This window comes from Ursus maritimus, unplaced genomic scaffold (assembly GCF_017311325.1).
Source record: "Ursus maritimus isolate PB19 unplaced genomic scaffold, ASM1731132v1 scaffold_20, whole genome shotgun sequence".
Classification (NCBI taxonomy): Eukaryota; Metazoa; Chordata; class Mammalia; order Carnivora; family Ursidae; genus Ursus; species Ursus maritimus.
Window position 1 is genome coordinate 26,624,916 of NW_024424453.1, and position 27,935 is coordinate 26,652,850.

Sequence of the window (27,935 nt, forward strand, 5' to 3'; positions counted from 1 at the left end):
CTGGGGCGAGAGAGCTGCCAATTTGCTACCATTTATTGAGCACCCTGGCTCTGTGGTTGGTGGTGGGAATACAAAGAATAGAAAATTAATAAGACAATTTTTGCTCTCAAGGGTTTATAACAATTAGGGAGAAAGATTTGGAGATAAATGAGTGTTTAATTTATTTGGACAGTAGGGGAACAGTCCTGAGCACACTTAGTTCTATTAGGAGTAGGGAGAGGGTAGAGCAAGTCTTCTCAAACACAGAACATCTGATTTTTTTAAATTATGGAAAAATATCAAATATTACAAAAGTAAAGAGAATAATATAATGAACTACTATGTATGCGTTACTCAGTTTTGATAGTTATCATCCCTTGGCCAATTTGTTCTATCTGAACCTCACTTTTTCTTTCCCTCCTTGGACTATTTTCAGGCAAATCATAAACAGTATATTATTTTACCCCAAATACTTTGCTATGTGTCTCTGAACAATACAGTCTATTTTTTATAACCACAAAATCATTATAATATCTTTAAAAATTAACAATTTCTTAACATCTAATCAGTGTTAAAAATTTCCCAATTTTCTTATAAATGTTTTATATAGTTCATTTCTTCAGGTCAGGATCCAAACAAGGTCCTCACATTGCATTTGGTCAAAATCTCTTAAATTCTTTTCTTTCCTTGCACTTTATATGTTGAAGATATTGATTGCTTGTCCTGTGGAGTTCCTCCACATTCTGCACTTTACTGATTGTACCCCTGTGGTGTTAACATGTTTCTCTACCCGTTTTCTTCTCATAAACTGATAATAGAACTAGAGATTTGATCATATTTAATAAAATACAGCCCATAATAAAAAGTTAATTGTTCAAAATCAGACCCAGAACTTTCATAGATGTTAGAATTGGCAGACAAGAACATGAAAACAGTTACTGTAACTGTATCCCAAATGTTCAAAAAGTTAAAGAGACACAAGAGATATAAAAAAAAAAATTGTAATTCTAGAGATGAAGACTATAATGTCTGAATAAAAATGCACTGGATAAGATTAATGGCGAATTAGACATTGCCAAAGAAAAGATTAGTGAACTTAAGTCATACCAATAGAAATTATCCAAAATGAAACATATGTAGGGGAATAAAGATTTAAAAGAATGAAACGATCATCACTGAGCTTTGGGACAATATCAAGTGGTCTAATATATATGTAAATGGGATCTCCAAAGGAGAGGGATAGGGACCAAAAATGTTTGGATAAATCATGGTCAAAAATTTCTGAAAAATTTTTTAAGTTTGTGTTTTAATCACCCAGTGCACATCACGACAAGTGAACTCCTAAGTCCCCATCATATATTTCACCCACCCCCAACCAAAAATTTCCAAAATTTATGAAAATTGTATACTCTAGATCTAAGAGTTTCAACATACCCTAAACACAAGAAACATAACGAAAGCCACATGAAGGTATATCATAATCGAATTGCTCAACATCAGTAACAAAGAGAAAAAAAGGCTTGTTATATACAAGAGGAACAAAGAAAGGATGACAGTAGATCTCTTGTTAGAAACAATGTAAGCAAGAAGATAGTGGAGCAACATCTTTAAAGTAACCAGAAAAACAAAAACACCTATCAATTTAGAATTCTACTCTCATCTAGAGTATCTTTTAAAAGCAAAGGCAAAATAAAGACTTTTTCAGATGTACGAAAGCTAAAAGAACTCATCATAGCAGACCTGCACTACAATAAATGCTAAAGAAAGTCCTCCATGCATAAAGAAAATGACATCAGATGGAATTATGGGTATACAAAAAAGAAGGAAGAATAAAAAGAGTAAATAGTAACTGCATGTATAAACATACTTAAAAATTTAAATTATGTATTATTTTAAAGAGTAAAAATCCCTTTAAAAGATAATGACTAAACAAAATAAAAACAATGTATTATGGTTATGATTGCCAGATAAAATACAGGATGCCCAGTTAAATTTGAATTTTAGATAAATGTTACTTTTTTAGTATAAGTGTCTCTAAATATTGCATGAAACATACGTATTTTATGAAGTTATTCATTATTTATCTGAAACATACATTTGGGTGTCCCATAGTTTTCTTTGCTAGATCTGGCAGCCCTAACTTTGAGGTTTATAACATAAATAAATAAAATACATGACCAATAAAGTTCAAAAAAGCCAGAAATAGGAGCGCCTGGGTGGTTCAGTGGTTAAACATCTGCCTTCGGCTCAGGTCATGATCCCAGGGTCTTGGGATCAAGTCCTGCATTGGGCTCCCTGTTGAACAGGGAGCCTCCTTCTCCCTCTGCCTGACACTCCCCCTGCTTGTGCATGCGCTCTGTCTCTCTGACAAATAAATAAATAAAATCTTTTTTAAAAAAGCCAGAAATGAAAGTACAGTGTTATAAATTTCTTATACTATACTTATACTTGAAGTGGTATAATTTCACTCGAAGGTAGATTTTGAAAAGTTAAAGATTTATACTATCAACCTTAAAGCAACCACTAAAATAGTAAGACAATAATAAAACAACAAAGGAGTTAAAACGTAAACAAAAAATTCAACTAACCCAAAAGAAGATGGAAAAAAAAGAAAAAGCCACAGAGAAGAGATTGGAAATATAGAAAATAATTAAGATGATAGGCTTAAACCAGACCATACCAATAATCTCAGCAAATGTAAATGGACCAAACACCCCCAATTAAAAGGCAGAAACTGGGTTAAAAAGATGACACAAGATACTGCTTAAGAGGAGTACACTTTAAATGCACAGACACAAATAGGTTAAAAACAAAAGAATAGAAAGAGATTTACTATGCAAATAAAAGAAAACTAGTCAAAAGAAAATATTTCAGATAAAGAATTTACAAGGAGTAAACAAAGTCATTTCATACTATAAAGGGGTCAATTCATCAAGACGACATAACAATTTTAAGTGTTTATGCATTTAATAATTCATGAAGGAAAAATAGGAGCAAGGAGAAATAGACAAATCTACCATCAATAGTTGTAAATTTCAATACCTTCCTCCCAATAATTGATAGGACAAATTGACCAAAAATCAGCAAAGATAGAGAAGACTTGAACACCACTATCAAGCAACTTCACCTCATTGACATTTGTAGGACACTCCTTCCAATAACAGAAGTCACATAGTTTCCAGTACACAAAATATTTATCGAGATAGACCAGATTTTGTGCCCTAAAACAAATCTCAGTAAGTTTAAAAGAATTCAAGTCATACAAAGTATGGTTCCTGACCAGAGTGGAATTATATTAGAAACCAATAATATGTCTAGAATTCAGTGTATTCCCTTCTTCTTCCCCTAACTCCCCTAACTCATCGCTTGTTCCTTTCTTGTCTTAGGTCAAGATCCCAATATCCACTCAGTTATTTAGGCCAGAAATTCTTAACACCTCTTGCTCCCTCATCTCTCTTATGGAGCAAATCTCCAAGTTTTGATTTTTCTTTCAAATTGTTTCTCAAATCTGGTTGCTCCTCTCTACTACTGCTTCCTCAGTTATGGGTAGCTCAGATGATCACCATGTCTCTTTGTGGGCATGTACTAGCCACCTAACTGGTCTCTTCCTCCCATCTTGTCCCTTTTAACTTACTCTCAACATGTGGCTGAACGTAGTGAACAATCTGTCACATTCTTATAGTTTCCCAGCACCTATTACATATAGCTTTCCTGTATTTGGGGAATCTCTACTGTGTTAGGAGTCCTGACTCTCAAATGGAAGCCAGAACTCACTTTCCCTGCATCTTTTGTAGCTAGGGGAGCATATGTGACCTAGGCTCACTCAGATGCACCACAAGATTTTAATTAGAGTGCAATGTGAAGAAGCAGGATATCAACAACAGAATAAGGTTGTTGGATATCTGTGCAAGAGACTCCAGAGATACTGTCTCCCCATAGGGGTAATGTGGTTATTCTGGGAAATCTGAAAAGTCTGAAGTTTGTGTTTGATTTTCTTTCTTTTCTTTTTGTTTACTCCTTCCCTCTTTCCTTCTCTCTTTCCTTCCTTCCATCCTTCCTTCTTTCCCACCTTTCTTCCTGTAACAGCTTTTTCAAGGCCTAATTCACATACCATATAATTCACCTACTTAAAATGTACAATTCGATGGTTTTTGGTATATTCACAGAGATGTATAAACATCATCAAAATCAATTTTAGAACATTTTCATCAACCCCAAAAGAAACCCCATACTGTTAAGCCACTCTCATTTCCACCCATCCTCACTCTTGGCCATAGGCAACCAAACTGATCTACTTTCCGTATTGATAAGTATTCTGGACATTTCATATAAATAGAATCGTATAACATGTGCCTTTTGTATCTGGTTTCTCTCATATATGTGGCATAACATTTTCAGGGTTCATCCATGTTGTACTGATGTGTGTATCAGTACTTTATTCCTTTTTATTGCTGAATAATATTCCATTGTATGGCCATCCTATAGTTCATTTATTCATTTACCTCCTAATGGCCATCTGGGTTGCTTCCCATTTTTGCTGTCACAAATAAGGCTACTATGAACACCCACATATAAGTCTTTGTACGGATATATGCCTTTGTATCTCTTGGTTATATATCTAGCAGTGGAATTGCTGAGTCATATGGTAACTCTGTGTATAAAGTGTTTGATTTTCTTTGTTTGAATGTTAATGAGCTAGTTTTTGTGAGAACCAGAATGTGGGAGAAGTTGACTCTTTATTTCATCATTTGAGTTTTTTAATGTACAAGGCAAACTTTTATATCCTGAAAGAAAAAAACCCAAACACACGTAGAGCTAATTTTGTTTAATAAATGTCAAATTTATCAAAGGTACTCCGTTTAAAAATCTAGTTTTTCTTAGACCTTTAACTTTAAACTTTATGGTTTTATTTATAAATGTATCCAATTATAACTTAAAATTAGCTTATAAATATGGTAGTTTAAGTTCCCTAAACATTTATTATTAACTCGATTAAATTCTTAGATTTTTCAAACTATAGCTACAAACGTAATATATTTGATTCTTTAAAGCACTTCAAACATTCAAAAAGCAAGCTTGTCATTCTAATAAACCAATATTCCTAAGCACTTAAACTCTATTTACAAACCTAATAACTCAGAAGTGATAGACTTAGTACCTCAGATTCTCTGAAAAATTCAAACACAGTTTACAAACATCATCAATTCAACTTTTACATGTCTCAAATTAAAATCCCCAATCTACTGTCAATTAAATCCCTTTAAACATTTAAAATTAAAATCACAAGTCTAAATTCAACATTTCAAGTATCCCACCTGTCAAATAAAATACATCCAAATTGCCAAGGGGATTAAAAAATAACTTATTCTAGAACTCAACACAAAAGGTGTTAAATCTTAGGTTTGAGTCACTTCTTCACTCTTATTTAGAGACTGTAAGATTGGCTGGTAAATTCAACAAAAGTGAGGAATCATAAGTAATAGTTCATGTACAGTTCAATATTTTCAGTTAAATGTTTAGAAGACACAAATGTTTAGTTTAGAATGTGGAAATATACTTCATTTTCCATACCCTTTCTTTGAGTATGAGCCTGTTTAATTAGAGTTCCAAAACATCTTTGTTGCGTAAACCACTCTCATTTAGCATCCTTCATGATTTTTAGTTTGGATTATGTTAAAATGGAGCAAAAACTTAAGCCACTTGCAAAGCAATGTAAATGTGGATTGATTTTTAGATTTTTAGATTTTCTTGCAATCTTTCATTAACTTAAACTTTCAGTTTAAGAATCCTTTTAGGGTTACCTGAGTGGCTCAGTGGGTTAAGTGTCTGCCTTCAGCTCAGGTCATGACCCCAGGGTCCTGTGATCCAGTCAGCATCAGGCTCCCTCCTCTGTGGGGAGCCTGCTTCTCCCTCTCCTTCTACCTCTCCCCCCTGCTCATGCTCTCTCTCTCTCCTGCTCTCTCTCAAATAAATCAATAAAATCTTTTTTTTTTTAAAGAATTTTTTTAGGAGTGCCTGGGTGGCTCAGTCATTTAAAGATCCAACTTGGGATTTTTGGCTCAAGTCATGAGTCCTGAAATGAAGCCTCATGTCTGGCTCTGTGCTCAGTGGGGAATCTGCTTGAGATTCTCTCTCTCCCCCACTCTCTCTAAAATTAATAAATAAATAAATACGAAAAAAAGAAAAGAATTTTTTTAGTAAGTTGCCATTCACTAGTCTTTCTAAAGCATAACCAAATTTTTATAGGAACAGTAACCCTTCCTTTCCATACTTAGATTGCATGGTCTTTTGTCATATTTAATTATATTAGGTAATTATAATAGCAAACACAACTAACATCTGTAGATTTGGAAACAGATGCAACTGATTTTTGGTATGTGTTGTGCTCAACTAGTGGGAGCAAAAAATACCAGTATACTAGAGAGGGACTAGCTGTAAGCGCTCAGCTGTAAGTGTCCTGGGTATCAAATGGTATATTTTACAGAGGGAATGGGGAATGTTGGTTAATCTAGTAATCAAATTAAGTGGAAGTTGGTTTTAAAAAGCTTCTTCCTCTTTCATGTTTTTTAAAATTAAGTTATAATTTACATACAATAAAATATATCCTTTTGAGTGTAGAGTGTACAGTCCAATGAGTTTTGACAAACACTTGCAAACATACAACCACCACTACCATGATCAAGGTAGAGAATATTTCTATAATCCCTCAAAATTCCCTTGTACTACTCCTTTGTACTCAATCCCTCCACACCTTTCCCCCAACCCCAGCTCCTGGAAGCCACTGATCTCTGTACAATTCTCTGGATATTCATCCAAGTTGTTGTGTGTATCATTAGTTTGTTCCTTTGTATTGCTGAGTACTATCCCATGTTATGGGTGTACCACAGTTTATTTGACTATTCACCTGTTGAAGGATATCTAGATTATTTCCAGTTCAGGGCCATTATGAAAAAAAGCCACTAGAAACATTTGTATACAGGTTTTTGTGTGAACATATTTTTCATTTATCTGAAAGTGATATGTCATTGTTGTTTAAATTTTCATTTCTCTAATGGTTAATAACATTGAACATTTTTCATGTACTTATTTATCACCTATATATTCTTTTTGGTGAAATGTCTGTTCATGTCTTTGGCCCATTTTCTAATTAGATTCTTTGTTTTCTCAGGCAGAGTTTGAGATTTCTGTATTTATTCTAGATACTAGTCTTTTGTCAAATACGTGGTTTGCAAGTATTTTCTCCCATTCTCTAGTTTGTGTTTTCATTCTCTTAATACAGTTTTTGCAAAGCAAAAGTTTCTAATTTTGATAAGGTCCAGTTTATAAATTTTTCCTTTTATGGATCATGTTTTGGTGTTAAGTCAAAGAACTATTTGCCTACTCCTAGATCCTGAAGATTTTCTACTATTTTTTATAAAAGTTTTACATTTTTACATTTTACGTTACAGCCATGATTCATTTGAGTTAATTTTTTTACAAAAATACATTAGGTTTACGTTGATTTCCTTCCTTCCTTCCTTTCCTTCCTTTCCTTCCTTTTCTTCCTTTCCTTCCTTTTCTTTGCCTTTGGATGTCCAATTGCTATAGAACCATTTGTTGAAATGGTTATCCTTCCTCTATTGGCTAGCTTTTGAATGGTTGTCAAAAATCAGTTCGGCATCCAATAGCAAGCAGTACTCTTGATCCCCAGATTGGGGTTTCTAATACCACTCGCTGGTAAAAGGAATAGGGCTCCTTAGAGAAATGGTTTATCCTAGAACTAGGGAAGAAAATATATAAGATGATCCAGGAGCATTTTGTAGTATCAGAAATAAGGAAGTGATTAAAGAAAAAGCAAAAACACACGAATGGGGCTATGTCAAATGTGCACAGAACCCCACTAGAAGAGCTCCTAATGACCAAGATTAGAACAACTTGAACAAAAAATAAATGGAGTAGAATTAGATTATAGTCCAGGTAAATAAATATCCATGAACCTATACTGAGTTACGTGATTGAACAATTAATAAATAGGAGAGAATAGATAAATCTCCCCCTCAGAATTCCAAATGATTGATGCAGATACTTTATTCTCAAGGAGAGGAACATAAATCCCTACTCCTTAGGTGCAGGCTGTGCATAGTGTCTTTCTTCCAAAGACTGTAGTCTGAAAATAGGGGGAAAGCACCTTTAGAATAGCGAAATCTGACAAACATTACCTCAGCCCAGCTCAACATCAAATCATAAATCATGTTGATAAATATTGACTCTTAAAATGATGTGATAAAAATGGCACGTTACTTCTGTAATCTTCCTTCCAATAACCCATCACTCCAGTTTTACCATGAGAAAAACATCAGACACATTCCGAAAGCAGGGCATCCTACAAAGTATATGACTAGTACTCCTCAAAGCTGTCAAGGTCACGAAAAAAGGAAAGTCTGAGAAGTTATCATAGATAAGAGGAGCCTAAGGAGACATGAAAACGAAAAACAAAGGGAATCTGAATACACTATGACTCTTAATTTTAACGTATCAATATTTATTGCTTAATTATAATAGATGTACTATACTAATATAAGATGTTAATAATGAGGGATACTGGATGCAATAAATGGGAACTTTTTGTGCTATCTGTTTAATATTTTTATAAATCAAAAACTGTGCTTAAAAATAAGTCTATTTTAAAAAATCATTTGGGCATATTTGTATGGCTCCGTTTCTGGGTTCCCTACTCGGTTCCATTGATTCATTTATCTCTTCCTTTGCCAATAACACACTGTTTTGATTACTATGTGGGATTGTCAGAGAGATAGCTATCTAGTGGACTTTAATAACTGGATGGATTTAGGGGCGCCTGGGTGGCTCGGTTGGTGAAGTGTCCAACTCTTGATCTTGGCTCAGGCCTTGATCTCAGGGTAGTGAGTTCAAGCCCTGTGTTGGGCTCCAAGCTGGGCATGGAGCCCACATTTAAAATAAATAAAATAATTGGGTGGGTTTTGCCCTATTTTTAATTGAGTTGTTTATTTTCTTATTATTGTGTTTAGAGAATGTGCCAGTGTACTAGAGAGAAGCCTACTGTCTGCAAGTATTCAGCGTGCCTTAGGACCAGTTGGAAGGTTTTATAGAAGGAATGGAGAAGGTTAGTTAATTTAATAATTTAAGTGAAAATTGATTACGAAAGCCTCTATTATTTTTATTTCTAGATTTCTTCCCAGAATGAAAAGGATGCTTACCCAACTGAGTTACCATTAGTTACTTGGAGAAGATGTGAGACTATTATATATTTATAGGTTTTTTAGCAGTTAGGGCACTGGGCCCTAGATCTAGGTTCACCATCCAGAATTATTCCTCCCGAACTACACTCTGACAGATTGGATCCCTTCTTATATAGTTGGGTTTTTTACCAAAAGAATCCTTAAATATATGCCTTTCAGCTGGAATTTATCTTGTTTCATTACTTAGTGAATTGCATAGTCCCTAGATATACCTAAGGTTATATCTTGACCCCTCACCCCTCTTTTCCCCCCAAACCTTTTCCAAACATTTTTGGATTTGGGTTGATAGGATTTTGCACCCACCTCCCTCCCCATCCCAACTAGTCTGCAACCGCCTAATGAAAGAGTTCTTGATGTTTTGGGATCCATAGACCCCTTTGGCAGTCTGATGAAGCCTATGGATCTCTTCCTAGAATAATGTTCTAAAATCTATTTCACAAAGGAAACCAATTATTGAAATATAGTTATCAAAATATTAAAACAAATGTGTAGTACATTTATATATGCTTCTTTGTTAACAGATTAAATATCCAGATCTCATGACAAATTTAATTACTATCATAATTTCACAGTAATGGTGAACAAAAATGATATTTCAAGATATTTGCAACAACCATAAAGATTATTATTTTGAAAATACCTATAAATTCTACTAGTGACAAAGTCATCAGTACTACTAAGACTGCTGTGGTTTATTGCCTCCATTTATAATCGAAGGAAATGCTACATTTTCAGTTACAGGTTAGTGAAAATAAAGATGCGATTTTTTCCCTCCGTCTGAGCTTATGGCGTAATGGAATTCCATTTCTGTACTGTGAGATTCTTCACGTTTTTCACATTTTTTAAAACTTGTCTCATCTATTACCATTTTCTGTTCATTTTTATTAATCCCTCTGGGACGAATATTAGAAGGAGATTGAAGGAAGTGAGGGAAATCGGTGACTACAGACTTGACTCCTGGAACAGATGCCTGTCACTCGGCCCATCCCCCTTCTGTTACTCCCACACTCAATGCTCTGCCTCCCAGGCCCAGCCAGCTGTTGCAAGCAGCTCCCCAACTGTGAAAACCAGCCAAAGTCACAAAGGGTGTGGAATCTGCATTGGTTTTTTGGATTTATCTGCAATATCTGCCCACAGCTAGCTGTTTTCTCTTCCTTGTGATCCTGACACTTGTCATGTTGGAAAAGTGTTTTGCTTCAGACATCCTGAATGAGGGCAGGTCCTTTGGAATGTGTGGGGATTCACATTGTGTCCCTGTTCCAACCTCTATAGATTCTTGAAGGCAAAGTAGAACCACACATTTAAAAATTATCAATAAAGCAGAATATTAAAGATTTGGTACAGAAAATGAGTGCTCCAGGATATAAACAATATATTCCCAGCATTGTGAAGCTAAACAATGAAGGCAATTATTTTACTAAAGTGGGGACAACTGGTTAGCCTCTGCAACATTCTTCTCTCTTCAGTTCCAGTGCCTGGAGACAGGCAGTATAGTGGGACTCTCAGTGTTGAGTACAAGAAGTGTTTTCTGCCTTTGGTGGCACTGCTGTTTTTACAGTGCCTTTCTTGCCCTGGGACTCTTGTTGATTTCTGCCGTAGAGGTCGAGGGCAGAGATGTTCTCGTTCTCTTGACAAGTTCCCAGGGGACTGGGAGTGGACTGGATTCTGGCCAGGGCCATTTATTCTTGAAGAAATTAGAAACCAGTGGGAGATTGCTCTGTTTATTCAGAAGGAGTGAGAAATAAACTAGCATGTGACAGGGCAAGAAAGTTTATCTTCATCTAGACAAACTTTTATTTTTATAAGTCTATAGAGGTGATAAAAATGAAGGCCTGGAGAGCAGGAATGGTTGGTAGTAAAATGAGAGAGAGAGAGAGAGAGAGTGTGTGTGTGTGTGTGAGAGAGAGAGAGAGAAAGGGAGAGAGAGAGGTTTCTATCCAGCAGAGGATATTTTCATGTAGAGTTAGGAATCTCCCCCCTTATTTTCTCCCACAGTTCTTTAAAAAAAAAAAAATTAAGAAAATTTAGAATTTTCCATGTAGCTGCCATCCAAATGGGACAAACATTCCAGATACCTGGAGGTAGAAGGAAGCACTAATGAGCCAACGGAGATGCCCCAAGGAGGAAGGTCCCCGTTAACCGTCTTTCTGGCCCAGAGAATGTGAAGCCACCCAGTCAGGTAAGAACTAATGTATCTCCTTCCTCTCTTTGCTGACAAGTCCTTACCAGGTGTGGGGAGAATAAAACGGCAGGTATTAAGTGGGCGAGGGAGACAGGTAGAGAGAGCAGACAGCAGAAGGCCCTTCTTTGAAGCTTTGCCTGCTGCCAGCTGCCAGGCCTGGGCTGATGGAGGGGGAGATTTACCACTAAGTGAAGTTGTGAGTTTTGATTATCTCAGGGGATTATGCACTGTAATTGCTAAACCGAGACTGTGTGTGTGACTTAAAATGACTGTGGGACTTGTCCATTATTTAAGAGTGAGCAGAAAAGCCACAAGACTCACAGAGCTTTCGTTCAGGAGCAGGGAAGGTGACTTCCACTGAATTCGTGTTTGGAAACGGCGGGAGACAAAGCCAAGCTGAGTTTGACTGCCAGGAGTCATGCTTGCTCCATATACCACATGGAAAACATTTAACCAAACTTAAGATGCCCTTCATACTAAGGCAAACTATAATTTTAAATATTACCAGGAAAGAAAAAATTGCTATCTATGATACATCAAAATTAAGGCAAAAATCCATGATGAACAAAAAAGCCAATCTTAAATAAAGATGGGATCAGTACTACTGATTTCTTCCTCTTGCCTCAGGCTTCAATATGTCTTGGCATGGCACTGCCACTGATTTTATTTAAAATTTTGGTATTTTGCTCATCATGGCTTTTTGTCATTAATTTTGTCTTCAAAAATATTCATTAAGATATATTTATCTTGGTGTGCCTGGGTGGCTTAGTCGGATGAGCATCCCACTCTTGGTTTCGGCTCAAGTCATGATCTCAGGGTCCTGGGATCGAGCCCTGCTTCAGGCTCTGCACTCTGTGTGGAGTCTGCTTCGAGTTGTCTCTCTCTCTCTCCCTCTGTCTCTCTCATTCCCTCTACCCCTTGCCCTGCTCACACACATGTGCTCTCTTTCTCTCTCAAATGAATAAATAAATCTTTTTTAAAAAGTGTATATAGGGGCTCCTGGGTGGCTCAGTTGGTTACGCGGTTAAGTGTCTGCCTTTGCCTCAGGTCATGATTTTGGGGTCCTGGGATCAAGCCGAGGTCGGGAACCCTACTCAGCAGGGGAGTCTGCTTTTCTCTCCCTCTGCCCCTCCCCTCAGCCTCCCCCACTCCCTGCTCATGCTCCATGCTCTCTCTCTTTCTCTCTCAAAGAAATAAATAAAATCTTTAAAAACATAAAAAATAAAAAATGTATATATATATTTATCTTGATTTTTGAGGTTGTTTTAGCAGCCAATGAAAATATTCATCCCAGGCAAGTGCTTCACTCACCTCACCCACATCACACAGTTCCTTTGGGAGACAGAAATGGGAGTAGAGAGGGGGAATGTGATAGGCTGGTGACGGGTGGTAAGGAGGGCACGTATTGCGTGGTGCACTGGTGTTATACGCAAGTAATGAATCATGGAACTTTACATCAAAAACTAGGGATGTACTGTATGGTGACTAACAATATAATAAAAAATATTATTATAAATAAAAAAGAAATGGGAGTAGAGAAAAAAAGAATTAAGAAAGAGGAGGAGGAGAAGAAGAAGAAGCAAAGAAAACAAAGAAAGAAAGATCCTTTTGTTTATTTTCTTGTCCCTGTAATTGCAAATGGGAGAAATAGTTTGATAAATTTCCATAACAGGGATCTCTTTAAAGTTCTTGCTGGAAGAATATCAGAGATGGTCTGATGGATCACCAGCCTCAGATAACACTGACGAGGGGAGCTCTAATCTTGAGAAGACTCCAATTTACTGCCTGGATGACAAAAGTCCACAATAACTGGCTAAATTGGTGCTTTCAACACTGGCGATATTAAAGTATGAAGCAAAATTCTTGTTGTGTTTATTTCCTCATTTCTGCCATTTAAGGAAATTCCCTGTAGTACCAATGAAAACATAAAAGGAGATTTATGATACTGTGTGTAACGGTAATACCTGGTACACAGCTCTCTGCCATTTTCATCACCTCACTTAATTTTCATATTTCTCATTCAGTGCTCAAAACGACCACAGGGAGGGGGCAGGGAAGGTATCGCCCCATTTTATGGACAAGGCATCAGCCTCATTTTCCAGATGAGGCTGGCCCAAGTCACATGACAAACTGCTACAGAATGGAAACCAGAACGTTGATCTTTCTACTTCAAGGACAGTGTCTTCCCTGCACAGTGTTGTGTGCCACCGAAGACATGTGGAGACACTTTAAGTGGCCGCGTTTGAGGGATTGCAGCTATAATCTGAGCTGGTTAGCAGCTGATCTCCCTGAGGCTATATCCAGTCTCCTAATGCTGTTTCATATTAAACAGGTTTGAGAGTGAGTCACTTGGCTGGCACAAACCAGCGGAGCGATTGCTTCAGCCCTGCTTGGAAACTCTAAGTCCTTCCTTTGCCTGGGGGTAGCGAACTCAATGCAAACCTCAGCTATAATATTGCAGCAGCTCTGGGGCTGACTTTGTGTTTCACTTATATAATTTCAGGCTTCATTTAGCATTCATCCGTTTTCCCCTTCCATGCTTTCAAGATTTGGTACTGAGTTCTCTTATGCTAACGCCTCAGTCTACACATGTTTTCCTTTGTTAGGTGATACTGGAGTAGAAAAGAAGATATGTCCTGCCCAGGGAGCTCTCAGTCAAAAAAGGAAAAAGGAAGCCCTCAGTGAGTCCAAGCCGGCCACTGCCTGACAGACACTCCGGTGAGCATGGGAGGTGATAGAATTCTGATCAGTTCGCGGAGGGAATTTGGATTTTTTGCTTCTTCTCGTCCAGCACTGAGGCATAGGTTGCTCTTGGTCATTGATTTGGGAACTAAAAAAAAAATCCCCTCCTAAGCTCCAGCGGAGAGAACATCTGGCTATCCTTGAGCTAGGTGGCCTCTCTCTCATTTGCCATCCCATGCCTATGTAACTGTAGGACACAGCACTTGCAAGGTTTTATTGTGTTATTTTATGTTAAATGTCTGTTCTCCTGTTTGACTCTGAGCCCCTGGAGGGCAGGGACCATGTCTTATTTTGTAATCTCCAAAAAGTCGGGTCACCTTGTAAGCAGTTTTATCATTGTGTGGCATCCAAGAGTAAAACACAATTCCAATCACAAAGAAGTTCATAAAGTCTCCAAGAGACCATGGGCAGAAATTACAATCTCTCTCTCTCTCCCCATGCTATTCTGGCCTTTAATGATCCATCTCCCCAAGTCCACAAGTCCATTTATTGACCCACCTGCTCCCAATTTTCTCACCACCTCAACTCTGCCCTCTCTCACATGTTTTCTCTGTCTCTCCATTCTTCTCTCCTCCAGATCTCTGCTCTCTACTCCTCCAGTCATCTATGGCTCAATTCTTTATCATATGGTCTCCCTTGACGTCTTCCAGTTTTCTCTTCTACCCATTCTCCTGATGACCACAACGAGGCTCCACAAGTTTAATATGTGAGCTCCTTGCAGGGGCTAGGAGTGTTGGTAGAAGGACAGGAGGTAACTGTGAATACCTCTACATGAATATATTTGTCCTTGTCTCCTCAGCACTTAGCTCTGCATTTAGCACGTGTTAGGTTTTCAGTAAATGATCCATGAATAAATGAAGAACTAATAGCCTTTACCCAAATGTATCATCAGAGTGCCACACCTTTCAAAAGGAGACTGGCAGATCAATAGTTTTTGTCTTACAACATTTTGGTTCTTTTAAACCTGCAGGCAGAGGTGCGAGGCTCCATGTGGCCATCTTCCATCAGGGAGAGGGTAATTCCTCCCAAGCTCTCTTATGCCTGGGTACCCAGGTCACAGATGTCAGGTAGAAAGCCTTGTCCTTGTGTGTCTGCCAGGTGGATGGGCCTGCTTCATACCTTGATCCTGCCAGCCTGTTTCCTGAGGCTGGGCTTGTTCTCCTATCCTTCTTGTGCCTCAGTGAACAGAAGGCCTCAGTGAGTCTCATTTACCCAGAGCCCCTTGCCCTGTCGATCCAGTTCTTTTGAATGGCTCTTTCCCGTGACCCCTCAACCCCCGGCCTGTAACTGGGCTGAGTCTGTTACATTGGACTCAGATCTTTGTCTTTTGTTGTTGATCCCCTCTGGGTCCCCCTTTTCCCTCATCTCTAGCTTTTTTGCCCTCCATTCCTATTCTTTCTTACAATCTCCTAGCAACCATTTGCCTAACTCTTTATTGGATACAAACTCTGACAGTCGTGTTTTCGTAACATTCTTGGTATCAGCTTTAGAGAGCCATGGCTCAAAGCGGAGAAGGAAGAGGCAAAGTTGCCTGCCATCCCAACGGCAAGGCCTACCTGTTATGGCCAAGGCTTCCTGCAGAGATGTGATTTGAAGGTTAACATTAATACATTTTGGCAAGAATGTTGGATATAAATGGCTTTTTATAGTTTGATGTTAAGATATATTTCTAGGTTATGGTAAAAGAAGAAAAGTGATACAAGGTGGATGGAGAGTTAGGTTGAAATGGAGATAATTCCCTTGAGGACATTATGACAATTCTTTGAGAAGGCATTAGGATAGGGCTGACAGAAAACACACTCATTGGATAATAAAATTTTAAATTGTTCCCAGATAGGATCTTCTAAGTTCTACTGCTCCAATATTGCTTAAAATCTGACTGGGAGGTGATGTTAGCATCTGGGGGCTCTATCAGAATCCAAGTAGAGTTTCCCTATAGGCCTCTGACATGCTTTTGTTCAGACCTGTTAGTCATTAAATATTAGCCAGCACCTTAGGATAATCTTAGGATTATCTGGCTAATGTGAACACTAGAAGTGTTATTTTATTAATATTTATTTTATACAGAGCGTTGATCATTATTTTTATAGTGTTCATTTACAGATAAGCTTGCCTGTTCTCAGGTGTTGCCTTCTCTGGCTGGATCAGTGGAAGTGGTGAAATGCTGGTTTAATAAGCAGCACCTAAGGAGGTGAGATAGAGCAGATGGGAAATAGATTAGAACAAAATCGAGGAACCCATGGCTTAGCACTCTACATGACGGCAAAAAGTAGTTGTTTTCCTTAAAAGAGAGAACTAGAAAATGGTCTGGTAATGGTTTTTCATGGGATATTAGAGTTTAAGTTGGCAGAGTTGAAACAGTTGTGGGTAATGATTGCATTCAGGGCAAAGCCACAGGAGTGGCTGGTAAAGGGGAAGGAGATGGAGGTCACCTGCAGCTTTGGCAGGACTGGGGAGAAGAGTTTCACTGAGCTCCAGTGAATGTGGAACGAGTGATCAAGAGAAGGACAGATGAAAACCATGGGCACAACAAAGGGTGGAGAGTTTTGATAACTGAATGAAGAATAAGGGTTTGGGTGCGGTAATGTGGAGCCAGAAGAGTAACTAAGCCCCTCTTCCCATAGCCCTGGGGCATATGTGGAATGGAAGAATAAGCATCCTCAGCCCAGGGGGCTGCAGGAAAGGCAGGGTCCTTCAACAAGGGTCATGTTTCAGTTAAGGTAGGAGGAGAAAGGAGTCCAGTGTGTTCTTAGGTCATAGGGAAGGGTGTTTATCAATGGATGAGGGCTCCAGAAGGCCAGCAGCAAGGGTTGGGTTTTGGAAGGGAAAAGTAAGAGGCTGAGCCAAGGGGAAGATGGAGGTGATAGTACCAGGGAAAGACAGGCCATAAGAGAGGCTGGCATTCAGGGTGGACATGAACCATGCTAGTGGTGGAGAGGTCATAAGGCACCATTAACTAGTCTAGAGAGCCTGTCTGGGTCTCCAGCATAAGGGATTTCTAAGCCCCTGAGGAGTGGGTGCCAGGTGGTGTCTGAGGCTAGGTGCTGTCCACCCTATGGTCTAGTCAGCAACCAGAGGCCTCTGCCTGGAGCTGGAAAGTGAGACAACATGGCTGTAAGGTTGTTTTGTGCTTCAGCATGAGCCAGCCTCAAGTAAGGAAAGCAGATTGGTATACCTGGGGTAAGTACCAAGTAGACAGCTTTGAGCACTCCTGGTGACCTCTTCACCCAGGCCTTGGTTCTTACATGTTCTCAACATTGTGGCCCCTTGAGCGAGTTCTTATGGGTTCTTCCCAGACCTGGGTGCTTACTCTTGGAAAATGAAGCAGCTTGTCCTTCATTTGCTCTCTTTCAGGTAACAGACTGGTGCTCCCCCAGCTCTCTCTCTCTCTTTCTCTCTCTCTCCCTGAATTCCTCGCTCAAAGATATCTTTCTCCCTTCTCTCCAGGAGGAGGACAAACACAAAGCAGCTCTTTGTTTTGGACTTGAAAACTCAGTGTTTCTTTTCACCTAATTAGAAGGAAGTATTTTTCCATTCACTTCATTTCTTACTGGAATTTGCTAACTTGAGCTGAGTAGCTTAGTTTGCATGTAAGGTTTGTTCATTAATTAACAGCCTCCACTTCTTATCAGGACTTAATATCTAACTGAGCACTGGCTAAACCAGAAAGAGGGCTTGAAATTGCTGGTAGGTTCTGCTGTGATGGGAAAGGACCTTCAAGGTGGTGTAACAGCTCTGTTTCCTCTGCTGGAGGCGATTCTAAAGAGTTAGACCCTCCAAGGCTTGCAAACTGAAGTGTCTGGGGATCCTTGACAGAGATCAGGGATAGCCACCACTCAGCCCATTTCTCATAATGATTAAGTGAGACAAATGACTCAGGATTCTAAGAGAGAGAAAATATTCAAAAGATGTTGTTTTAAAATTTTTTTTTTCTAACAAGTCCTTTTTATTTTCTACTCTAGAAAACACATAATAATTGCTAGCTATTATCTCACTGGTTTCTCAGCTATCTGGTTGTGATAGGTAGAATTTTGGTTCCAAGGTTTTTGCTCCCTGATAATACTCTTGTGCTTATGCTATATTAATTGGCAAAAGAGGCTTTGCAGATGTAATTAAGGTTACTTATCAATTGACCATAAAATAGGGAGATTATGTGAGTGGATCCAGTGTAGTTACGTGAACCCTTCAAAGCTGAGGGCAGATGAAGAAGGCAGAGAGATTCTGAGTATGAGAATGATTTGATGCACCGTTGCTGGATCTGAGTTAGGGGGGACATGTGCAAGGACCAGAGAGAGGCCTTTTGGAGCTAAGGGCGGCTCCTAGCTGACAATCAGCAAGCAAGCAGAGACCTCAGTCCTACAACAGCAAAAAACCTGAATTTTGCCCAGGACTTGAATGAACTTGGAAGCAGATGCTTCTTCGGAGCCTCCAGAAAGGAAAGCAGCCCCACCCGCTCTTAGACTTGAGCCTGGTGAGACCCTAAACAGAGAACCCTGTTGACCTACGTTGTACCTGGACTTCTGACCCACAGAAACTGTGAGACAGTAAATATGGGTTCTAACCTTCAAAGTTTACAGTAATTTGTGGTAGTAATAGAATATGGTTACATGGGCTTTCTGTTTTTTGTCCAGCAGGTGTGAGCAGTAGAGACCCTCCTCTCAATGGATGAAGCAAGGGTCTTCATGGCAAGGTTCTGTGGGCAAACTTGGTCACTGTGTTCAAAGGGGTGAGGTGGCTTGGCCTCTTGTTTTATAATCTAGATCTGTGCAGTTCAGTATGGTAGCCACTAGCCACAGATGGCTTAAATTGAAATTTAAATATATTAAAATTAAATAAAATAAAAAATTCTGTTCCTCAGTTTATTAGCTACATTTTAAGTGTTCAACATCCGTATGTGACTAATGGCTACCAAATTGGAAAGCACAGACAGAATATTTCCTTTATTGCAGAAACTCCTATTGGATGGTTCTGGTTTAGATGAGTAACAGCAATGATATTTGATTGCAATTTTCTCATTTGGAGCACCGAGAGGTAGGATTCCCCTACTCTCTAGTAGAACTATTACAAAGCAGAATGTATGCAAATTTCTCCCATCTGAAGCAAGAAATGAATTTTGTGAAAACTTTCATGTCTCTACTTTCTTCCCTTATCACTTGTATAAATTTCTTCCTGGGGATAGAAAACCCTGGACTTGCAGTAGGACACTCTGGGAATACCAGAGACAGGGTATCAGGCCTCACATTTTTCTAGATGAAGGACAGGTTACAATGTGGTAAATGGCATGGGGAACCTGGATGGCTCAGTGGGTTAAGCATCTGCCTTCAGCTCAGGTCATGATCCCAAGGTCCTGAGATCGAGTCCCACACCGGGCTTCTTGCTCGGCAGGGATCTGCTTCCCCCTCTTCCTCTGTGCTCTCTCTCTCAAGTAAATAAATTTTTAAAAATCTAAAAAAAAAAAAAAAAAAAAAAAAAAAAAAAAAAGGTAAATGGCCAAGAAGTCCCCTGGCCCATGCTACAGGATTCTCCAAGTGTATCCTGCTACAGTAAGGCAAAGGTAGTTGCTGGGACAGTCCACTAAGGTTACCCCTGAACTAAACAAACCCAAATAGGCTATTAGACTTGACTGTTAGACTTGACTCTTCATGTTGGTTTTCAATGCCCCAAAGGGACACTAAACTACAAGAGTGAAAAGAGGCTTATTCTCTCATGAGACTGAAGCATTTAGCCTCTGGATCAGACTTCTGCCTCAGCCTCATAAAACAAAAATTGAACCATAAGGCTTCCTGGTCTAAGTCTCTTGTAGCTTGTAGACTAAAGCTTGCAGGTGAAGCACTTGCAGAGGTATGGCACAGACACAGGAAAGAGTTTGGCTTTGGGGTTAGAAGAGCCAAGTCTGACTCCTGCATCCATATTGTTGTGTTACCCTGAGCTAGTTAATGAAACCTCACAAGCCTTACTTTCTTCATTTGTGAAAACAATTGGAGGATAACAATCTCTGATTGTTCGGGTTGTTGCAGGGTTGTCGTGTGGATTAAAGGAGAGAGACGTACAGATTGTCTGGCACACTCAAGTTGCTCAGGGAACTAGCTAATGTTGTCACTTAGACATCTGTCAGCCCCCGGTTGTATTGGGAAAGACCAGTCACATATGTAGTCTTGTTGCCATTCTCACCTCAATCAGCACTCCTATGGCCATACCCTCAACCTGGTCATTTCAACAATTGCACTCCCCACAAAACAAAAACAAAAACAAAAACAAAAACAAACAAAAAACCCCCCAAAACCAAAAAACCAAAACAAAAACCAATTTCAAATGTCCCACTCCCTCACCTCTACCAAATATATTTCTTTGAACATCAGACACCCTTTTGATTCCTGCATGCCAACAATAGCTCTGATCGATTATTTCACTAAGATAGAAGCAGCCAGACAAGAACTTCCAGAGCTTCTACCATCACACCTATATACCTTCTGGCATAGACTCTGCCTTTCTTCCTGCTTATAGGTGAACTCTTTGTGCTTCTATGTAAGTCAGTCTCAACTGCCTCTGCACTGGATCCAGCCCCTCTTCCCTACTCTAGAATTTCATTCCTGCAATTGTTCATCTCTCCAGCATCATTAATTTTTTCCTTTTCACTGGATCATTTCCATTGCATCAGAAATGCTATAATATTTCTCATATGTAAGAAATCCTTCCTAGACCTCTGTCCTTCTTCAACTGGTAACTTTTTTTCTTTGCTCCCCTTTATTGTGTCCTCCACTGCTATTTTCCTATCTCCCTGAATTCTAATGCTGGAGCATCTCAGGGTTTAGTCTTCAGAACTCCACTCTTACATGTCTGTGCTTACCCCCGAGAGGACTGACAGACTTCCACGACTTTAAATACCTTCTGAATGCTGCAAAATTTCTATACTCTGCCTGGATCTCTCTCCTGAACTACAGACTGTTATATCTCCCTGCCTAGTGAACATCTCCACTGGATATCCAAAAGGCATCTTAAACTTTATATGTTCAAAAATGGACTGCTGGTTTTCAGTTCCCAGCCTCCAAATCTGCTCCTCCCTGACTCAGAAATGAAATTCCATTCTTCCATTTGCTCTTGCTAAAAATATTGGTTTTACCTTAATCCCTCTTTTCTTATCACATACCTTACCTTGTCCGTCATAAAGCAAAGGGAGAGGCACCTGGGTGGCTCAGTCAGTTAGGCATCTGACACTTGATCTCAGTTCAGGTCTTGATTTCAGGGTCATAACTTTAAGCCCCGCATTGGGCTCCATGCTGGGCATGGAGCAAGCAAAGGGAGATTGGAGGAGGGGAAGGTGGCAACAGAATAGGAGGACGCTAGACTCACCTCCTCCCACCAGTACAACTAGATAACTATCAAATCATCCTAAATATCCCCCAAATTAAAAAAACAACAACTGAAGACTGGCAGAACAAACTCCACAACTAAAGGTAGAGAAGAGGCCTCAATGAAGAAGGTGGACAATAATCTAAAGCAATATCCCAGTTGTGTAAACTAAGGTATAAGATTGGTATGGTTTACATATAGGCCAGACATGTCAGCTATGTTTTCTGATACGCCTATAGACCCTGCTGAATGGCTGCCCTTCACTCACCCATCACAACTCAACTTATGTAGAAGTGAGCAACTAAAAATAAAAAAACCAGATAATCATAAATATGCTAGTGACCCATTGCATATTCTGATACATTAAAAAAAAAAAAAAGAACTGGAAAAAAGCAAAGGGAGATCAAGAGTCCCAAAAAGCTATTTCTTTGAGGCCAGAGAAAAGTCCCAAGCTACCAAACAATATGCCTCTCTAGCGAACAGAATTATTTCATAACCTATGTGTATTCACCCTTAATTCAGCAAACATATTTGAAACATTTATCATGTTCCAGGCAACATTCTAGGAACCAGGGATATAGCAATAAACAAAAACAGGTAAAATTCGTGGTTTATTTTCTACTGGGGAAAGACAGAAAACTTGTCAGATGGTTAAGGAAAAATTCTTCAGGGTAGGGGAACAGAAAGTGATGGAAGGATGCTGTTTTAGATAGGGTGGTCACGGAAGCTTCCACAATAAGGTGACAGTTAAGCATAAACATTTAAGCATTGAGCACAGTGAGCCGTGCAGATATCTGGGAATAAATTATTCAGGTAGGAGAGGTATGTGCAGAGGTCCTGAGGCAAAGGTGATCTTGGATTGTTCCAGGAGCTGGAGAGAAGCCTCTGTAGTAACAGTGGAGTGAGTGATGTGGGCAGTGGTGGGAATTTAGATCAGAGAGCTGGGGTGAGATCATATAGGCCTAGCAACCCAAGAAAGGGATTTGGCGTTTTATTCCAACATGTAGGAAGTCAATGGAGGGTTTTGAGCTGAGGTACATCATGATCTGACTCACATTTTAAAAGGAGCAGTCTGACAGGTGGGTGAAGAATGGACTGTATCGGGGAGGGGGTGGACGCTGGGAGACTAGTTGGGGAGACTCTTCCATCAATGGTTACTGTGAAGATGGCAGGAAGTACAGGATTTGGAATTCATTTTGAACGTAGAGATGACAGGGTTTGCTAGGAACATGGTAGACGCACAATTTATATTTGTTGAATGAAGAGATACACAGAGTATTCTGGCTTGAGGCAGGACTTTTCCCTGGCCTAGATGAAATATTTCTCTCATTGACAGCCCCCACCCTCCTTTGTTCTTTTTCCATGCTCATTTTCAGCTGTCTGATGATTAACACTTTGTTCCACATCCCCTGACTCTAGGGAGGGGTGTCCTGAACATTGGACACTAGGGTCACTGGAAAATATCTACAACTCTAACTTAGTGAATTTGAATTCTGGATTATTTGTAATTCTCTTGTTGATTTTCCTCAATCTGACCATCTCTCTTTGTGTTGATAAAGTTGAACTCCAAATCTGAAAACGTGAGGCCCAAACTCTGGAACATAGTGGTCCTACGTGGTCCTTTCACTCTGTTGGGCCCGTTCTGAGCCATTAATTGGACTCTCTTTTTGAGAAGCTTTTCTCATCTTAGCAATTACAGGCTTCTTATTACTCTTCAAATTCATGTTGTTCAATTTCTAATATGTGGAATTAACATAATTGGGTAGGAACTCAGTCACCATTGTCAGAAGACTCACAGAGTTGTTCTTTACTCCCAGTTGTTCTTTACTGTCTTTTTCTTCAATTCCAAGGGCAACAATAATGCCCTACCAGGGCCAGGACTGTGATGAGGCAAGTGCAGTGCCTGGAGCACAACAGTTTAGGAAGCATTCACCTCAGGCCATATAAGTGCAGGGTGGCACCTGAGAATGGGGACCCTCCTGAAGTGCTGTGCTCTGGGCACCTCCACTGCCTCACCCTAGTCCTGGCCCTGATGTCTACAGAGAAACATTTTGGTTTATTAACCAGGCAGCTGTAACATCAAGAGCAGGACCTGTTCCCCGCTATTTGGCCATGACTGAGCAACAAAAAGCTGCCCTCTGAGAAATCAAATGGAATGGAAAGAAGCCATGTTCTCTGGGGAGCTCTGCCAATTTAGAAATTAAAACCAGTAGGAAAATGGTAGCAAACATTATGGAGGTCCGCTTCACCATCAACTCAACAAGCTACTGGCCTTCCATTTGTTGAGGGCTACCTGATCGCGTAATCATATATGTAGCATTTCTGTCATGTGTGCAATTCCTCAGATACAGCATTTAAAAAACATCTATTCTTCACTATCTTCTGTGCCTTGTTTTTACATATTACAAAAATTAACAAATTTTTACATATTACAAAAAAAGAACAAATAATGGCTGCAGTGTGAATGCTTTGGACAATCAGGTAAGGGCTTATTTTTAAGGCTGGGTTAACAAATTCCATTTCCAAAAAGAGCCCAAATTGACTGAGTGATTCTAAATTAGCTCTTTAGTTTTTGCCCTTAACCACTGATAATGCCACTATTAATTGCAATTACTTAGAGGCAACATTAATACGTGTGAAACAAGAACGGCGATAAAGACAGAAAGGAATAAATTACTTGTTGCAAGGCAGAATGACATTTTGACTGGCACAGAGATTTTTTTCTTTCACACACTTTGTGCTTTGACATTTCACTTGGCACAAACATTTCACAAATTCTTGACCTAATCTGATGTACTGTTGTTTAGCAATTGCTGACATGACACGTTTTAACCTCAAGCTCACTGGATTCCAAATGTTACCTTTTCCTGTCAATCAGGGTTGTATGACCTCCAAAAAACAGTCCAGGAAAAAGTCTATGTACCTAGGAGGTTAAGGATATTTTCCCAGAATGGAGAAAGAGAAAGTTGAAGTAGTAGTTGGGGAAGGGCCAGGAGAGGAGGTATCATCCAGGGCCATTGTGCAGTGGCAAGAGGACAGAAGACAGAGCCCTAGGGAACCCCAACATCTTGAGAGAGACAACATCCTCAAACACGAAATATCTAGGAATAAGCCTAACAAGACATAGGTGGGACACATATGACAAAAATGTAAAACTCAGGGATAGAAGAGATTTAAATAATTGAGAAATACATTATCTTTCTAAAATGGAAGGCTGTATTGTATAAAAATGTCATTTCTTCTCAAATCCCTTTTTAGGTATAACTTGACTCACTGCCTGTGGGTATTGGGAAGAGGTCGCATTCATATTAATCCCCAGATTTTGCTGGCTCATTTGCTTCTCTTGACATCTTCTGCCTCCCAGGTCTTTACTCAAGAACAAGCCAACTCACAATGCTCTGCTCTGTTCTCCTTTTTTAGGGTTGTAACAGAAATCCTGTCAGTTTCAAGTAATACAACAACTCCACCAACAGTGATTTAAATAATAAAGACATTTGTTTCTCATCATCATTCCAGTGGTAGGCAGTTCCAGGAGTGATGCACACTGGCTTTCTCAAAATCATCAAGGATTTTGAGAAAATCCTTGAGAAAATCATCAAGCCTAGGCTCTATGTTTCCATTTTTGCCATCCTGGGAAAATTTCTTGTTCTTAGACTGTTGCCTTCTGGATGCAAGTCAGAAGAACCATAGCTTCAAGCATAGTGTCCGCACATAACCATGTTCAAGGCAGGAGGAAGGAGCAGGGATGAAAGGGATGGTGTACTTCTTTTTTTTATTCTGGCAAGATACATTTTTCTACAACCACTCCCAGCCAACTTCCCCTTACATCTCATCATCCAAAGCTGGGTCGTATTGCCCACTTCTAGACCAATCACTGTCCAAGGGGGATTGCAACTGCATGATGGATTTTGATCAAACATGATTCATCCGTGGATGGGAGGAATTCATTCATTCTTCTGGCTGAAAACATGGCTGACAGAACAAAACTGTGGTTCTGTTAGCAATGGAGAAAGGGACATGGCTGTTGGTTAGGCAGCCAGCAGAATTTGCCCAAAGATGCAATACCCACAGGCATTTGAGAGAGGGCTCTCACAAGACCACTGCCCTGCTGGCTGCTCCAGACTTTCTTGATCTGTAAGGCACACTTACTCTCCCTAGCGGCTGCTCCTGGTCCTCAGAGTATTGAAGCTGCTCAGCGGCCTGCAACAAATAGGGGCAGAGTGGCTTTCTCAGCAATGTGCATCATGTTGCCTGCATCCCACAGCAGTAATCTTTGTGTCTGGTCTTGCCCAGGTGCTCACAGAAAGAGCTCCTGCAGCTCCTGCCTCTGTCTCCTCTTCCATGTGACTTTCTGGCAGTTCCTGCAGGGGAGCTCACTCAACATCCATTCTCATCTCCCTTCTCTCACCTCCATTCAGCAAGCTGGAGGCTAAATATCTTTTATAGCCTCCTTTGCTAAGAAAGGTAGTCATTTCTGTGACAGTTTTGGGTTCTGCTCTGTGAGCAGAAAATTGCTAGGGGTTCCTGGAAAAACCTTTGCTTTGCTGATAAAGGTCTTGGCTTCAGCTTTGATCACAGTGCTACAAGTTTAACATGATCCTAGTGGAAGTATTGATGGGATTATTCAGGGGGATGATAACAAAATAATTCTAGAGTTTACCTGGAAGAATACAGAAATAAGAATAGCTAGAATATTAGCTTTACTAGGGTAGGGATCCTATAAAAGCAATTTACTTTTTGTTTCTTCCAATTCTTTTATGCTTTGAAAAGACTTCCTGATTCTGAAATGCATTAAATATTTATCTTTTTTCTGTTTTTTCTGGTGCCTAGGTGGTGCAGTCGGTTAAGCATCAGACTCGTGGTTTCAGCTCAGGTCGTGATCTCAGGGTGATGAGATTGAGCCCCGAGTGGGGCTCTGCACTCAGTCCAGAGTTGGCTTGGCTTTCTCTCTCCCTCTCCCTCTGCCCCTCCCCCACTCCCTGTATGTGCACTCTCTCTCTGAAATAAATAAATACATCTTTAAAAAAACCCCAGGAAACTATGTATCAGAAATCACCATATGCAAACTTATGAGGCAAGCAATAAACTGGAAAGTCTCCCTGTTTCATCTGGTGACAGAGGAACATGGTATCAAAGAGTAGGGGTGAGAGCCAGTGTACTGGAGTGTGGGGTCTCCTTTATACCACAGGCTGTATTATCCCATTTATCATCATCATCATCATCTCCATTTTGCCAATGACTACATTAGGAAGTTATGGTTGCCCAAAATCAAGTGGGATGCACTGAACTCCCAATCCAGATGTCTCTGATGATAAAAAGTGAGTGTGTACTCTTTCTACCACACCCCACTGCTGATGAAATGTTAAATGAGAAAGGCTAACTTTCCAGCTGAATTAGACATAATCAGAGGAGTGGGGCAGAAGAGGGCGATTTGAAAAATATGGAGAGCAGGAGGGATATATAATAAAGGGGAAAGATGGAAATGCTACTTAACCAAACACAATGTCCAAATAGGGTCTAGGATCACAGGGGGTGAACAAGGAGGAAGGATAGACCCAAAATCCATGTTGCCTGTGACCTGGACCAAATTCCTGGTCACACATAGCCAAGACAGCATATGGTGGAAAGTGCACAGAACTTTAGAATTAGACAGATCTTTGTTTATCTCCTTTCATCACTTACTAATCACATGTCAAAATAAGGATAAAACCAAATCTTTAAGTAAGCCAACCACAGCCTCCATCAGATTGCCATTTTCTCTTCTCCAAGGATACTGAGGTTAGGGCTCTTGCGCCCAGTATTTGGCATACTGCTAGATTGTATTCTCAGACACCAATGGTATAGTCCTAGAACTATATTTAAAGATGTATGTGTAGCAGTGAAATTCGTTTGTTGCCAATGAGACCCCAGTAAGCATAATTTTTTTTTTAAAGATTTTATTTATTTATTTGACAGAGAGACAGCCAGCAAGAGAGGGAACACAAGCAGAGGGAGTGGGAGAGGAAGAAGCAGGCTGAAGAAGCAGGCTCCCAGCGGAAGAGCCCGATGCGGGGCTTGATCCCAGAATGCCAGAATCACGCCCTGAGCCGAAGGCAGACGCTTAACGACTGCGCCCCCCAGGCGCCCCCCAGTAAGCATAATTTAATTCAGGTTGCAAGTATCCACCCAAACTCGATGCACGAAATACTCCACACTGTTTTTTCCTAGCTTGTCATTGCATAAAGATTGCACAATTGCACCACAGCAATCCAGAGAACAATATTTTTTATAGGTATATTATATTTAAACAAAGTGTGTATCGACAAAGGTAAAACTCAATTAAATAAAAATGATTATGCTCACCATGGATAATTTCTATCAGTACTATTCATATGGCTGAATAATAAAACCCACAATGGAACAGTTCCATTTAAAACTAATGTTGC

General features: G+C 39.7%; 1 long non-coding RNA gene across 2 annotated transcripts in view; it reads left to right on the forward strand.

Annotated features, from left to right (window-relative positions):
* Positions 1-27,503, forward strand: part of LOC103678881 — a 28,930-nt gene extending 1,427 nt beyond the window's left edge. The window contains exons 3-6 of one of the 2 annotated variants that reach the window (XR_572771.2): positions 9,006-9,100; positions 11,279-11,415; positions 14,025-14,136; positions 27,466-27,503. This is a non-coding gene — a long non-coding RNA (uncharacterized LOC103678881). Of the gene's footprint in view, positions 1-9,005; positions 9,101-11,278; positions 11,416-13,090; positions 13,539-14,024; positions 14,137-27,465 lie in introns of those variants that run through there. The other variant, XR_572772.2, reaches the window with a different exon arrangement.
* The last annotated feature ends 432 nt before the right edge of the window (positions 27,504-27,935 follow it).